Source organism: Zosterops lateralis, assembly GCF_965231275.1.
Source record: "Zosterops lateralis genome assembly, chromosome: 12".
In the NCBI taxonomy this organism is placed as follows: domain Eukaryota; kingdom Metazoa; phylum Chordata; class Aves; order Passeriformes; family Zosteropidae; genus Zosterops; species Zosterops lateralis.
In genome coordinates, this window is record NC_139772.1 from 12,610,457 (window position 1) to 12,623,008 (window position 12,552).

At 41.3% G+C, this 12,552-nt stretch overlaps 1 protein-coding gene across 5 annotated transcripts in view; it reads left to right on the top strand.

The window, feature by feature from the left end:
* Nucleotides 1-12,552, top strand: part of NUP93 (nucleoporin 93) — a 76,111-nt gene that overhangs the window by 28,032 nt on the left and 35,527 nt on the right. The window contains exon 1 of one of the 5 annotated variants that reach the window (XM_083870410.1): nucleotides 1,937-1,961. The exons of 3 other annotated variants lie outside the window; for them this stretch is intronic. The gene's annotated coding sequence lies outside the window, so the exon portion shown is untranslated. Of the gene's footprint in view, nucleotides 1-1,936; nucleotides 1,962-4,144; nucleotides 4,299-12,552 lie in introns of those variants that run through there. One more of the 5 variants, XM_083870409.1, reaches the window with a different exon arrangement.

Here is a 12,552-nt window from a genome sequence, read left to right on the forward strand (position 1 = left end):
CATCCAGACAAATGATACCACTAATTGGGGTGTGGATGGCAGTAACAGCTCTGCCAGTGTTGATGCTAATCCTCTCTGCTTGGCTGGGCTCCCCCCACCTCTCCCCTGCTTGAGACCAGCACTCTTGTAATTTTACAGGATTTGTGTTTCACTTCCCCATGTATCTGCCTGGTCACACAAAGCGCTGGTCCTCAATCAGTTCTCTCAGGGGTGTTTCCCACTCTCCGCCTTTACATCCTGCCTCTTGTTTGGTACAAATTTAGTTCCAAAGCTGTGTTGAAACTCAGGTTGCCTTTGAGCTCTCTAAGAAGCCAGCAACTCCCAGTGTGAGTGCATTGGTGGTTTTTACACTGAAGGAGGATGGCTCTCTGTGATGATTATACTGGATGTTACTGGAGCTCTTCACTTCCCAGTTCTAGTTTTTGTTTTGATTCTGGATGGCTCATTTGTCTTAGTTTGTGTAAGTTAGCCCGTTGCAACAAAGTCCAAATTCCCTGCTAGACAGGCCAGTAGCATCATAATACACTGAACCTGACTTTTTGCTCTGCTTGTGTATAACTGTATTGATGTTGAAGTGTTAGCCTGGGTTTTTTTTCCTCTTCTCTTTACCACAACCTGTTCGGATTGGACTCCTGATCACTCTGGCTGTTCTTTCTGCATCCCTCTGAAGGGAGAGGATGAATGTGCAGAGCTGAAGGCAGAGGAAGAGACCTCGCCTGTCATTAATGCTGGATAATCACCCTGCTGGCCTTGCAGAGTACCAGCTAATGCTTTAAGGCTTTCTCCAGAGCCACTATGACAGTGCAGTATTTGCTGCTGCTGTTACAGTGCTGGATTAAGCTGAGAAGAAATATTGGGAAGGAGCTACCTATCACTGTTACAACTCACTGCCAGCAATGTCTCTTAATTTTGCTGGTTAATGCTCACCAGCAGTGGCAGACTTTGAAACTGTAGGGGTTCAAAATGGAGCTAATACAGGAGCAGATTCAGCAATGCTGGTCCTATTCTCCACCTTATCCCTGTCCAGTGCAAGACTGAAAGAAAAGGAGATGATATCATTGATTGCAGGCTACCATGTTTTATGGTTTGTTGGTGGTTTTTTTTTTAAGGTAAGGGTGATTGTATCTTGATTTTTGTAGTCGTGATGAAGAAATCGCCTTCACTGCAGAGATGAAGCTTTACCTGACAAGGCAGAAGGTCATTGTGGACACTCAGAGATAGAGTGAGGGAATGATCCTGACCCAGAGAAGGATATTCTTACTCCAACGCCTTCTGCATTCTTTTTGCATTGTCATTCTCTTAGAGATTTGATGCTTTCTAGTCAGAAGGAAGACTTTGTGGTTTTCCTTAGCTGGGGCCCAGCAGCCCTGAACAGTAGTTTTCCTTCTCCTCTCACAGTCACATCAGAGTGCAGAAGTGATTGATGCGTGAGCTGACTGAACGCTCCACTAAACTGATTGCCAGTGAAACAGATAGCAGTTCCGACATCTTAGCTGGGTTAGCTGTTTACACTAACAGCCATTTGGGGTGGGTAGTTTCTGTTCATATCCCTCAAAGCTGTTGCTTTAAGAAATCCATAGGTAATTGGAGACAGTGTTTTGCTGAGCCACACCGGGAAGGCTTTCCCTGGCAATGTGATATGTAAAACAAAGTACAGATATATAATCGTGCTGATTGTAATGCATACATCTGCAGTTGCAAGGACCTTCTGCAGTAGCATTACAGGGCCAGAAAATAACAGAGAATGTCTCTTGATAAAAGCAGCATCTTTGAAGTTGTGGCTAGCAGTTCCAGATGGATGATTGTGCTCTTGGAATCCCTGGGAGGCTGCTGTCTGTCCTGAAGAGTCGACTGTCTCTCCAGGTACCTTCACCTGTTTCAAAGTTTGGCTAGGAGGCAAAAGCTCTGTGTATCCTCAGTGCTTCTGTCTCTGCACCACTAGTGGGTTATGCAAAATAAAGGTAAGTAGGGGGAGAAGCCGTCAAAACCAGAGCAGAGTGTGTGAGGTGAGTGGCAAGTTACTGAGGCAAGCCCTGCAGCAGGGATGGTGCCAGACATGGATGCTCATAAATGCAGGAGGAATGCCAGAGTTAAATTATCCCTGCAAATGTATTAACCTTTCTCTCCCAAAAGGGACTTTGCCTGCACTATGGGGTGTAGCTGGCTGTGATCAATAATTTTCCCTGCAATGCAACTGACTGCAGTTTTCCACTAAGAGTGTTGTATTTAGTCCTGTCATCTCCACTCATGAAATGCTTGGTAGCAGGATTCAGATATTCGAGTTCATTTGGTCACAAGCAGGGAGGGATTGCTCCTTGCAGTTGCTTGTGGAAAATCACCTTTGATAGTTTGCTAATTTCAAAGCCAAAACACTGTAAGAGATCACTCTGCCACCTGTGAAACTCTGAATTGTGCAAGGTGCAGTGATGCCTTTGGGGTAGGTGAGCCTGAGCCACAAAGCAGCTTCTGCAGACATAACCCTGTTCATGGGAATTGCTCTCAAACCAGAGGGTTCAATGTTAATTCAGAGACTCTTGTTTTTTCCATATAAAATGTCCTGCAACATATTTTCTGATATTTCCTGTCCAACATACACATTGCAGTGTTGTTTTAATTTAAACAGAAGTTGAAATAATGAATTGGTGGTGATTCTGCAGGTATATCAGTGTTCATGCTCAGTAGAACACTTTCCTGATAGCTTTTTGTTCTTCATTAAATGTAGACATCCCAAGTCTGGATTTTTTTGCCTGTGTGTGTTTGCAAATTCAAGACGTGCATTTGTGAGCAGAATTACTGAACTGTGAAATGAAGTAATGTGGCAGCAGGGCTGTTGTTCTGGAATGTAAAAATAATGAACTTTGAATTTGGGAGTGTCACCAGCAGTTTGCAGACTGGAGCTGGGTTGGCACCCTGGGTTAAATGTGCACTTGGGATCTGTGACAGTAACTTCCCCATAGTATTACACATGCACATTCTGTGAAATGCTTCTTCATGGTTGTACATTTGCCATATTAGCAAGTGCATTCTTTATTCCTTTAGTGCTTCTAATTTTTTTCTCGAAGATGGGGGTGGTCTGTTTCTCGATTTTTCTGTGACTTTCTGCACTGTAATGATGGCACCATCACCTGACTGCTGGAATACACTGGCCTGACTTTAATCACCGGGTGACTGGCTCTTAGCGTGGTTTCATCTCTGCCGTTTTACATCTCCTCTTGTAATTGCATGATTGCTTGCAGCATTGTTTTTCTACTGGCGACAGTGAAAGGCACACACGAGTATTTATGTAACCTTATACTTTTCCGTTTGATGTTTAAAGTGTAGGTGAAGAAGTGGTACTTTGCAAATAAAATTCTCTTTATTTGATTGTAAGCAGCATATTTTCACCCCTTACATGCAATCATTTTATTGTCATGCCTCATGTGCAATCATTTGTAAGACAAGGTTATATATACATACTCTTAAGTATCATATGGAGGAAGAAGTAGGTTGAGCCTGTATGAATAACAAGCTGCATTTCTGTAGTGCTGACAGTTTCATTGATGTATATATGCTTACAATTAAATATCCTGTGTAAAGCTACAAAAAAGAGCGATGTTTAATGTAAATAGTATCTCAGTCTTTTAACTGCTAAATAACCAAGCAGCAAAACAATGGAGACTCAAAGCTCCCCTTTAAAGAGCATTGACACCAATTAATATGCAGTAAAATTATTTGCCTGTACAAGTTGTACCAACAGATCTGCAGGTCTAAAATGGCAGAAGCTTTCAGTTGCTGTATAAAAATCAAACTACCATTTATTTCAGCCTCATGGTATGTGCAAATTCATGCAGCTCAGTTAAGGGAATAGCTTCACAACTGGTGTTACAATCTGTGGCTGGAGTGCTGCATCACAATGCAGCAAATGCATTTTCCACATTAACCAAACATGACAGCTGAAACGATTATTAACCATGCAATATGTCGGAAGTCATCAAAAATTCACATCAGAGTAATTGCAGTGGCTCGGGGAAAAAAAAATAGTAGCATCTCTCTCCTCTTGCCTGCCTGCCGCCTCACCCCCTCCTAATTCCTACATGGTACAGTCCGTTAACAATAAAATATCCTTCTGTAACCTATAAACTGTTACTCCCATCAGTTACTGGTTTCAGACTGATGCTTTCCCTAGAATTTGAATAAAGCACCACTGGAAAAAAAATATATAGATGCTTTACAGGCAGTGGTGTTCAGCCGTGGAAAGCAGCTGCTTTCTTATTGTCTTGCTGGACTCTTGACTGTCTCAGCCATTTCAGGACTTGCAGGTTTGATTTTTATATATATATATATATATATTTTTTTTTTTAAGATGAGAAAACTTGAAAATTAATAGAAATAGATACAGCTGTGTAAGCCTAAATACCAGGCAGCTGAAGTGTGGCAGTTACAGCCAGCATTAACAGGTTTGTAACTCCTCAGTACTGAGATCTACAGGTAGGAATGTCTATCTTTTAAAATATATTAAATGAAGGTAAAAAGCTTGCTTTGATAAGAGAGAGTTTTCCTTCAGGTGTCTTTTATGGCAGTTTTTCTTTGTATTGTTGCTGCAGGTTGTTTTAATTTGTAGGTGAGTAATTAAAGAGAACAGGTGGGTAGTTTTGGAGAAAAGGTTCTTTGCTCACAGAAAAGAAACAGGAAGGTTTGTGCCTTTACCTTCCAATGTTCTTCGCTAGAGCAGCTGTTGGGTGGGGCAGTCCAGCGTCTGCTTTGGGTTTCATATGTGTTGCCTTTTTAAAGACCCTCTTGACATTGCTGACTTTGCTTTTCATTTAAGCAGAAATACAGTAGCATAACTTTCTGAAAGCCTTTATTCCTGCTGTCTCTTCCCTAGGCTATGAAAAGTCTATGGAAGTATTTTAAACAAAAAATAAAGATGCTACTTGATTATGATTTTTTTCTCCTGCCTTTTTTCATTGTGGTGCAGAGATGTTAGTCCACTCTTGTTTCCCCTGTTCTTACATATGCACTTACAATTTATTTAGAAGACATGTTAAACTTTCTTTAGTTTTATTTTGAAGTAAGGATTTTAAATGTAGTACAAAAATAAGAGAGAAAATATTTCTGCTCTTTCAAAGCAATTGAAGATACTTGGAGATATGCCTCTTTTTTTTTTTTTGTTAGTTTCTTAAATGAGGTGGTGAAGCATATTTGCTTAGTCAACTGGAGTTTTCAGCCTAGGTCCCGCTTCTCTTTTAGGTGGATAGGATCAATTATGAAAAGGGTTAATCCAGTAAAGTCATAGTAAAGGGAAGCAGTCAGGGAATTAACATTTATATAAATGTGGTGGCCGTGACTAGCTGTGTGGGTGGCAGCTCATTTAATACTCTCAGATCTGGGGACTTAAAGGCTGCATGAAACTGGGAGCTCTGCCTGGCTTTGGTGTGGGGACAAAAGTACAGGATGGGTTGGTTTTTCTCCTTTCCTTTCAGTTCTATTTTTGTGTATGAAAGGAAGCAGTTTAATAGAACATACTGTGCCTGGGACAGCACCTGGGCTCTTGCAGTAGAGTGAGTTGCCTCCTTTGGGGCTCCCTCCTCAAATATTAAGGTGCCTGTGTGCCATGTTCTGCACTCTTCCTTTTGTCAACTGAGAAATGCTCAGAGGGAAGACGTGGAACAGTGGCATAGCATGGCCAAAAAGTTGCCTCTCTCCAACCAGATTACCTGTGCAAAGGTGGGGGGGTCTTTCTACAAAAGCAGCTCAGCAAAAAATCAAGTAAAGGACAATGAAATGTGTGGTTTGCCTGTGTAAAAACATGGAGGAAACCATCCCATCCCCACTGACCCCGTATGGGAAACAGCTCAGTTATCCTTGCAGTTAGTACAGTGTGGCAAATTATTTTCCTTTGTTTGAAGTGGGTGGGAGACAGACTTCAACTAAGCTCCATAAATTAATGTATGAATAAATGACTGAGCCACTGTAATGAACAATTAGCTGTAGGTCTCTTATAGCAGGGTTTTCCGTGATATCTGTTGGCAGCATCTGGACTTGACATTTAATTTACATTAAAGTCCAAAAGCTTGTGTGCCTTGTTAATGCAAGGCACAAATAAAGGCATGCACTGCTAGACAGTTCCTTAGCCAGGGTGGAGTACAGCCAGAGGAGAAAAATGGAAACCTATTGTCTCTGGTGTATCCTCAGCACACCGGCCTTATGCCCCAAGTCTGGAAAGTTTAAACCTTAGGTTTATTACACAATGGGAGAAATAAGCTGAAAAGGGATAAAGTGTTTATTGTAACATATTTATTGCAGCAGAGAATTTGGATGTATGCTTTTCTCTCTGAGCCCTTTAATGTCTAACATTTTTAAATATAAGTTGTATAATTATAACAGACATATTCCAGACTTCTGTTTCTTGTTTTAATGATCTGTAATTAATATTTCATATGTAATTTAAATAATTAACTTTGTGAAATGTATCAGTAATGTAGTAAAGAAAACCCATTTCTAAACACCATGGCATGTTTAAATTGAGGATTTAAAGATATCGTGACATGTATGAACTCCAAATTGCTTGCTTTCACTGTCAGTAAAATATTTATATTTATTCTAGGGGATAAGGTGTCATGTTGAAAATAGCTATTAGGTGAACAAAGTAGCTATGATTTATTTACAAATACTAAAGAAGAATGGGGTGGCTAACTTGGGCTTATTTTTTTAACTCAGGTGGATGATTTTGCCAAATCATCTCATGTTATTTAAGAGGGCTGAACTTCAAATATGCACATTTTCTTGACATTCCAGTGTGTGGTTAAAAAAAAAAAACCAACAAAACACCTACATTCTTCAAACTACAGTGAATGTAATTTTGTGTCTGTCATGTTACCCACTATCAGAGAAATAAAGTAAATTTAACTTGGCAAAGGTTTTCTTTCCCTGCATGGATTTTTCTGAGAGACTTCAAAATGCAATAGAAATGTTATAAGAACCCCCTTTGTGGAGGTGCAGCACTGGGGAAAGCCACCTATGCTGGTTTAGGATTTGCATCCCGGTGTAACTTGGCTGTCGCATTCCCAGTGCTGACAGGATTTTCATGTCTGAACCAGGCGTTGTCCCTTCGAGGCAACGAGCGTTCGCTGCCTGCGTCGCTTTCTGTCTCAAATGCAGATGGAGGCTGGAAGATGCTGCTTGGCATTTCTTTTCAAGAAGCAGAAAGATGACTTGTGCTCCTAAGGAACATTCAGGAAGGCAGTACCCAGGCTTTCAGCTGTGGGATGGGGGCCCGGCAGCCGAAATCTTTCTGTTTGAGTCAGCCTGAGAACAGGGACAGTGTCAGACTCAGTGCTGCCAGGCTCACTACTTGAATCCAGAGGAGGTAAAGAGAACCAATTTTTTTCATTACTGTTTAGTTACCTACGGTTTCAGATTAACTTGAAGGCATTTAATTGTTTCTACTCATCTGAAATTGTGAAGGAAGAGATGTAGAAATAACAATCGTTTTGGTTTTCAGGAAATCCTGAGAGCATCCCTGTTTCTCGCAAACAGAAGGGTTACATGTTCCCAGTCAGACAAGCAGAAGGATAAAGCACTTAACAAGGGGTGGGGGAGACTGAAGGACTGCAATAAAATTTTTAGAAGTGAATTACAGGAGGTTGGGTGTTAATGAATAGCAGGTTTGTTTAATAATTTGCCCCTCTTGCTGGTGATCCATCAGAAATGTCATTTTGGGATAAGGAATACTTTATCGATTGACTGGGATGGCTGTTTGGCTTTTGGATGTGATCCTGAGAAATGAATTTTCTGCTGCCAGGTTAAGTGGGTTTTTGTGGTTGCCTATATGTTAATGCTAATGTACAATTAGTCCAGCAGCAGACACTGCAAGCTTGTCTGCGTGCCTCCTTTATGTCTTTCGCTTCTGTTTTCAAACTACTCCCTTACTAGCCAGTGTTTTCTGCAGGGTTCAGAGAGATACCTCCTGTAACAGGGCTGGACGCTCCTCTTTCCTCAGTTGTTTTGGTTTTCTGTGTGGTGCCCATGGATTTCCAGTGGCTGGTTTCTCAGCTTGCACCTTCTCGGGAGACTCTTCACCAGCTCTCAGTGCAGGGAATTGAGGTGTGGTCTGCAATGGCAACTGTGCTTCATCCCTGCCCCTGCCACACAGGGACGTGACGCGGGCAGAAATTCGACATACAGGTTTCGTTTGTCACCGTGTTATTCAAGCATGGTTTCCTCTTAGAGCAGGGAGAATACACAGCTACTTCTCAAGGAAATGTGGAGTAACCACGATGCTAAAATGGCAGCGAAAGAAGTAAGAAAATGGCGTCATCAGTGAAATTGGTTTTGATGCCTTGATTTGAGGGCATCCTGCCTGATGTGAGGATGTTTCCAGCAAGAGGTATTACATTACAGCCTTAGTTATGGCTGTGCAATTAAGGTATTAAATCATTTAAATCTGTAGGTTTTTTCACAGTATTCCCTTAAAAAACATGATACCAGAGAGGCGGGTATAACAGTTTATTCTAGTGGATGGTCAGAAATTATCTTTGTTTGCATGCTATAAATATTTTTACTATGGGTTGCACTGTGGATCTCAAGCCCACTAGAATTACCTCATAATTTAATTTACTTAAAATAAATTCCAAAAAGAGGCAAAGCCTTGAGTTTTGTTTTGATTGTGGATCTTTTGATGCGTTTGCGGTTTTTGTAGGTTTGTATTTTTTAATCACAATCATAATGCGGGGACTTGTATAGCGCAGGGGAGAGGCTGTAGCCACTCATCATAGCACTGAGCAAAGCCCCACACTGAGGTCATCGCTCTACATTCAAAAATGTGGAGAAAAACATATTTGGAAACTCGATGAATGAGCTGAGGTTTGACTGTGTGGTCTGTTCTCTCTGTGCTGATGCCGTTGGTGATGGTGAAATGCCAGTGCCACAGGAGATGGGCTTCCCGTGAGTCCTGCTGGCCTGATCTGTGTGGAGAGATTCCCTCACTCGAGCTGTAATTCCAAGTGAGGTAGTGTTGTGTTTAATAGCCTTTGTGACTTTATAAGACAAACAGAAACACCATCTGAGATGTTTTCAGGTGTAATTGTACCAGTGTTAGCCAGCTGAACAAGCTCCTTCTTGAGTAACATCTACTCCCACAGTTGGCTGGCGAGAGTCTGTCTACCTTCTTTCTAGTTTTCCATTTTTATGTTCCTTAAATTAATAAAATACAGAGATGTTTATATTCCTGAAAAAAATATTCAGGAATATCAAGACTATAGTATCTTTCTAGTTATAGATTTTTTTTTCATTGTTAGTCCTATTCTTTGCATGACTTCTCAGCAATTTAGGGCTTTTCTAGACTTTCTATTTTGTTATTTCACAGATCTCCTTGATGCTTTTTACCTTGATAGGACCTGGGATTCTTGTTGAACCACTCCCAGTTATATCACAGGGAGAAGGAAAATGAGTATGTGCCTGGGGAGAAAGACAGGATCACTAGAGAAAGTAGCACTGTTGTTTACACTACTTTTGTGTTGCATTAACAATTGCTGTCAAAAATGAGCTGTGCAGTGGAGGCTGGTAAATGTATGTGAAAGAGAACCTCATTCTAATCAACTTGAGAGCAAAATTTTGGATTAAAAAATGTATTATCTTAATCTTACGCCATTAAAGTCTTTGTGACTTTGAAAAAAACCATACTAAACAGCATTCCCATGCGCTGCGCTGCCCAACATGACACAGCAACAATTTTTAGAGTCTGAGAATGAGAAAGTAACTTGTGTAATTCAAGTTATTTTGTTCTGTCTTTCCCCTCCACTGTGATGGAGGGGAAAGGTAGAACAAATAGTATGGATAATTAATGGATAATTAATAATATTTTAATAATTAGGTATGCTGTGTAAGTAGTATATAAATTATTGCGATGGTTGGTATATTGTGATGTTTTTAAAAAAATCCTGCTTCACTCATTTTAATTGCACTTGGATTTGTTAAATCTTGGAAATGTCTCTGATATGTTTTGTAAAATCTGAAATACACAGGAACACTGTGATAAATTTTCATGTTATGTTAGGAGTTAAACCACTTGTAAGTACAGTTTTAAATGAAATACTGAAATCTCATAGTGCATGAACTCACTGAGCATCCTGTGTTGAATTAGAAGAAACTAAAATTGAGCAGAGTCATGTTTCTTGCCAGGACTGATGATCTCCATTTATACACAGAACAAGCAGTGCCACATAGCAGAGAGTTTGATTTTGGTGCTGCTGAGTGCCTGGCACAATATTCCTGCAGGAGCTCTGAACAGTGGTATTTTTCTAGACATTTCCAGTATGATAAAGCTGTGCTCCCTGTATGTTTCATGGAAAATTTTGCTTCTATTCACTGCAGGTACCAGCACTGTTCTTGCCAGCCACATGGTTTGGAGGTGTTTTGGAGGACTGCGGTTGGGTGTGGGGTGTGGTGGTGTCTCTTAGTGTTGGAGATGGTTTGATATTAACTGATGGTTTGATATAAGTCTCCCATGCTTAATGGATGGTGTCCTGGCAGAAATGAGCTCTAGGAGGTGTTTGTATTTCTTCTTTCCTTCAAGCCTGTATGTCTGAAGAATACATTTCCAGTCTTCACTTGCCAGATTCAAACAGGCCCAGCAAGAGTCAAAGAGCGTGCACCATCTGCCCCTGCTAATGTTAGAGCTGATCCGTGATTTTCCCAAGGAACGCTTCTTTCGGCAGTTTGAGTTTCTCCTGTCACGGCTAGAAGGAATAATGATATTTATCCAACACAGCAAAATCCAATGTTCCTGGATACCGTCTTAAGATTACTGTGAAAACTGCATGAGTTTCACAGATCAAACAGTCTAAACCAGTAAAATAATACCAAAAGAGTACTAGATCTTTGCATTGCGGGCACTAACCTGTGGCAGAGAGCTCTTTTTAAATATTTGCTTAAGGCTCACTCTGTAACACAGATTAAAGACTGTTTGAACCTGGACACTGCATCAAAGCGTGCCAGTGGTGAGGTAGTAGAGACCCATTCCTGCCCCAGTGCTTGTCTCTGGGAGAGAGTGCTGCTGTGCATCTTCCATGGTGCACACAGCCCCAGGGAGAGCCTTGTGGGCAAGTGGAGTGCCCCTCTTGTTCTGCACTGCTCCTGGGCTCCAGCCTGGCGTGCATTGACTCCTGCTGCTGCTGGGGTAAGGCCCAGGTTGCTGCTTCTCCATCATGAAAGGAAGACAGTATTGCAGCTCTGCAAAATTTGATTTTGCTGGAGCAGGAAGCTACTTAAACCCTGAAGTAATCTTTAAAATTGCTACTAGTCACGCAAGGAAGCAGAGATGAAGCCAGGCTTTGTATATTTTAATGACTTACTGCCACTCAAATGCTGTTGGCTTGCAGGGTGGGGAAGAAATCTCCTAGCTTGCCTCTCAAATAAGCTGAGCATGAGTATTGGCTACAAGCGTAGCATGGTCACAGTGCATGGGGGATGTGATTTGACCCTTGTGAAGGCAGGTAGCAGAGCAGAAGATCTTCCCCAAGCCCAGTGTTTGTCTGTATTAGCACGGTTTTGCATTCTAGCTGTTGCTATGTGCTCTTCCATTTTCAGCTTCAACATAGCTGTTGCTTTGAAAGTTTCTGATGCAACAACTGACTCTTAGGTCCCATCAAACTGTAAAGCCTTCTGGTTTCTCTCTGCTTCTCCTGTTCAGTCAGCAGGGAATTAAAAATGTTGCAGGATTTCCCACTCTAGACATGATGGTAAGGAAGTTGAGAAATGTGTGTTGTAGTTTGACAAGTACAGCTGTCTTAGGCTAGGGAAATTTTGTATTGATAAATCCTGAAATTGGACAAGATATACAGCTACGGGATGAGACTCCTTAGACTGTCCTTTCCAGTGGACTTTTTTGTCTGTGTACAATGCTTTGCTCTCACGCAGCTTTGAAATGATACTGACTGGTGAATTACCCTTCCATGGGTTGTCTTCGTCTCTGCCCTGAGTCTATTTTGGCCCCGTAGCAGTTTTCCCATCTGAAGCTCTCCAAGGAGAAAGCCGATTTCACAAATGCTTTTGGCTCATTGTGCTTGGTAACTGATCTTTGGGCATCTGCCTTGCTGCTTTGAAGGGCACAGTATTGCACAGGCCAAGGTACGTAGTGAAGCTGCTCATCTGCATGGCTTTAGCCGAAAAACCTGATGCTTTCTGAAAAACAAATCATGGGAGACCTATGGAAGCTTCCAAGACATGGTGGTGTCACATATACAAAGGAAGAGTAAATAGACTGAAATATTGGCCATGCTACACTGGTGTGTCCCCATCCTCAGGAATACAATAGTTGGCCATGGCTCTTCACCCTTTGGCCTGTTTATTTAAAGCCAGCTAGCAAGCACTGATGCCTGTGTCAGCACAAACAATAATAGAGATTTAAAAAGTGTCAGGTAGTTTTGCTTCATTTTCTGTTTCCAGAGAGAACATATCCCAGGAAGGTTGTGCCAGGGTACCCCACCTCAGGAGTGTTCAGATGTGTCCATTTTTTCAATAGGATTGTATTTAGCAAATTGTTTCTTAGAATTGCTAGTAGAAATAATAAAT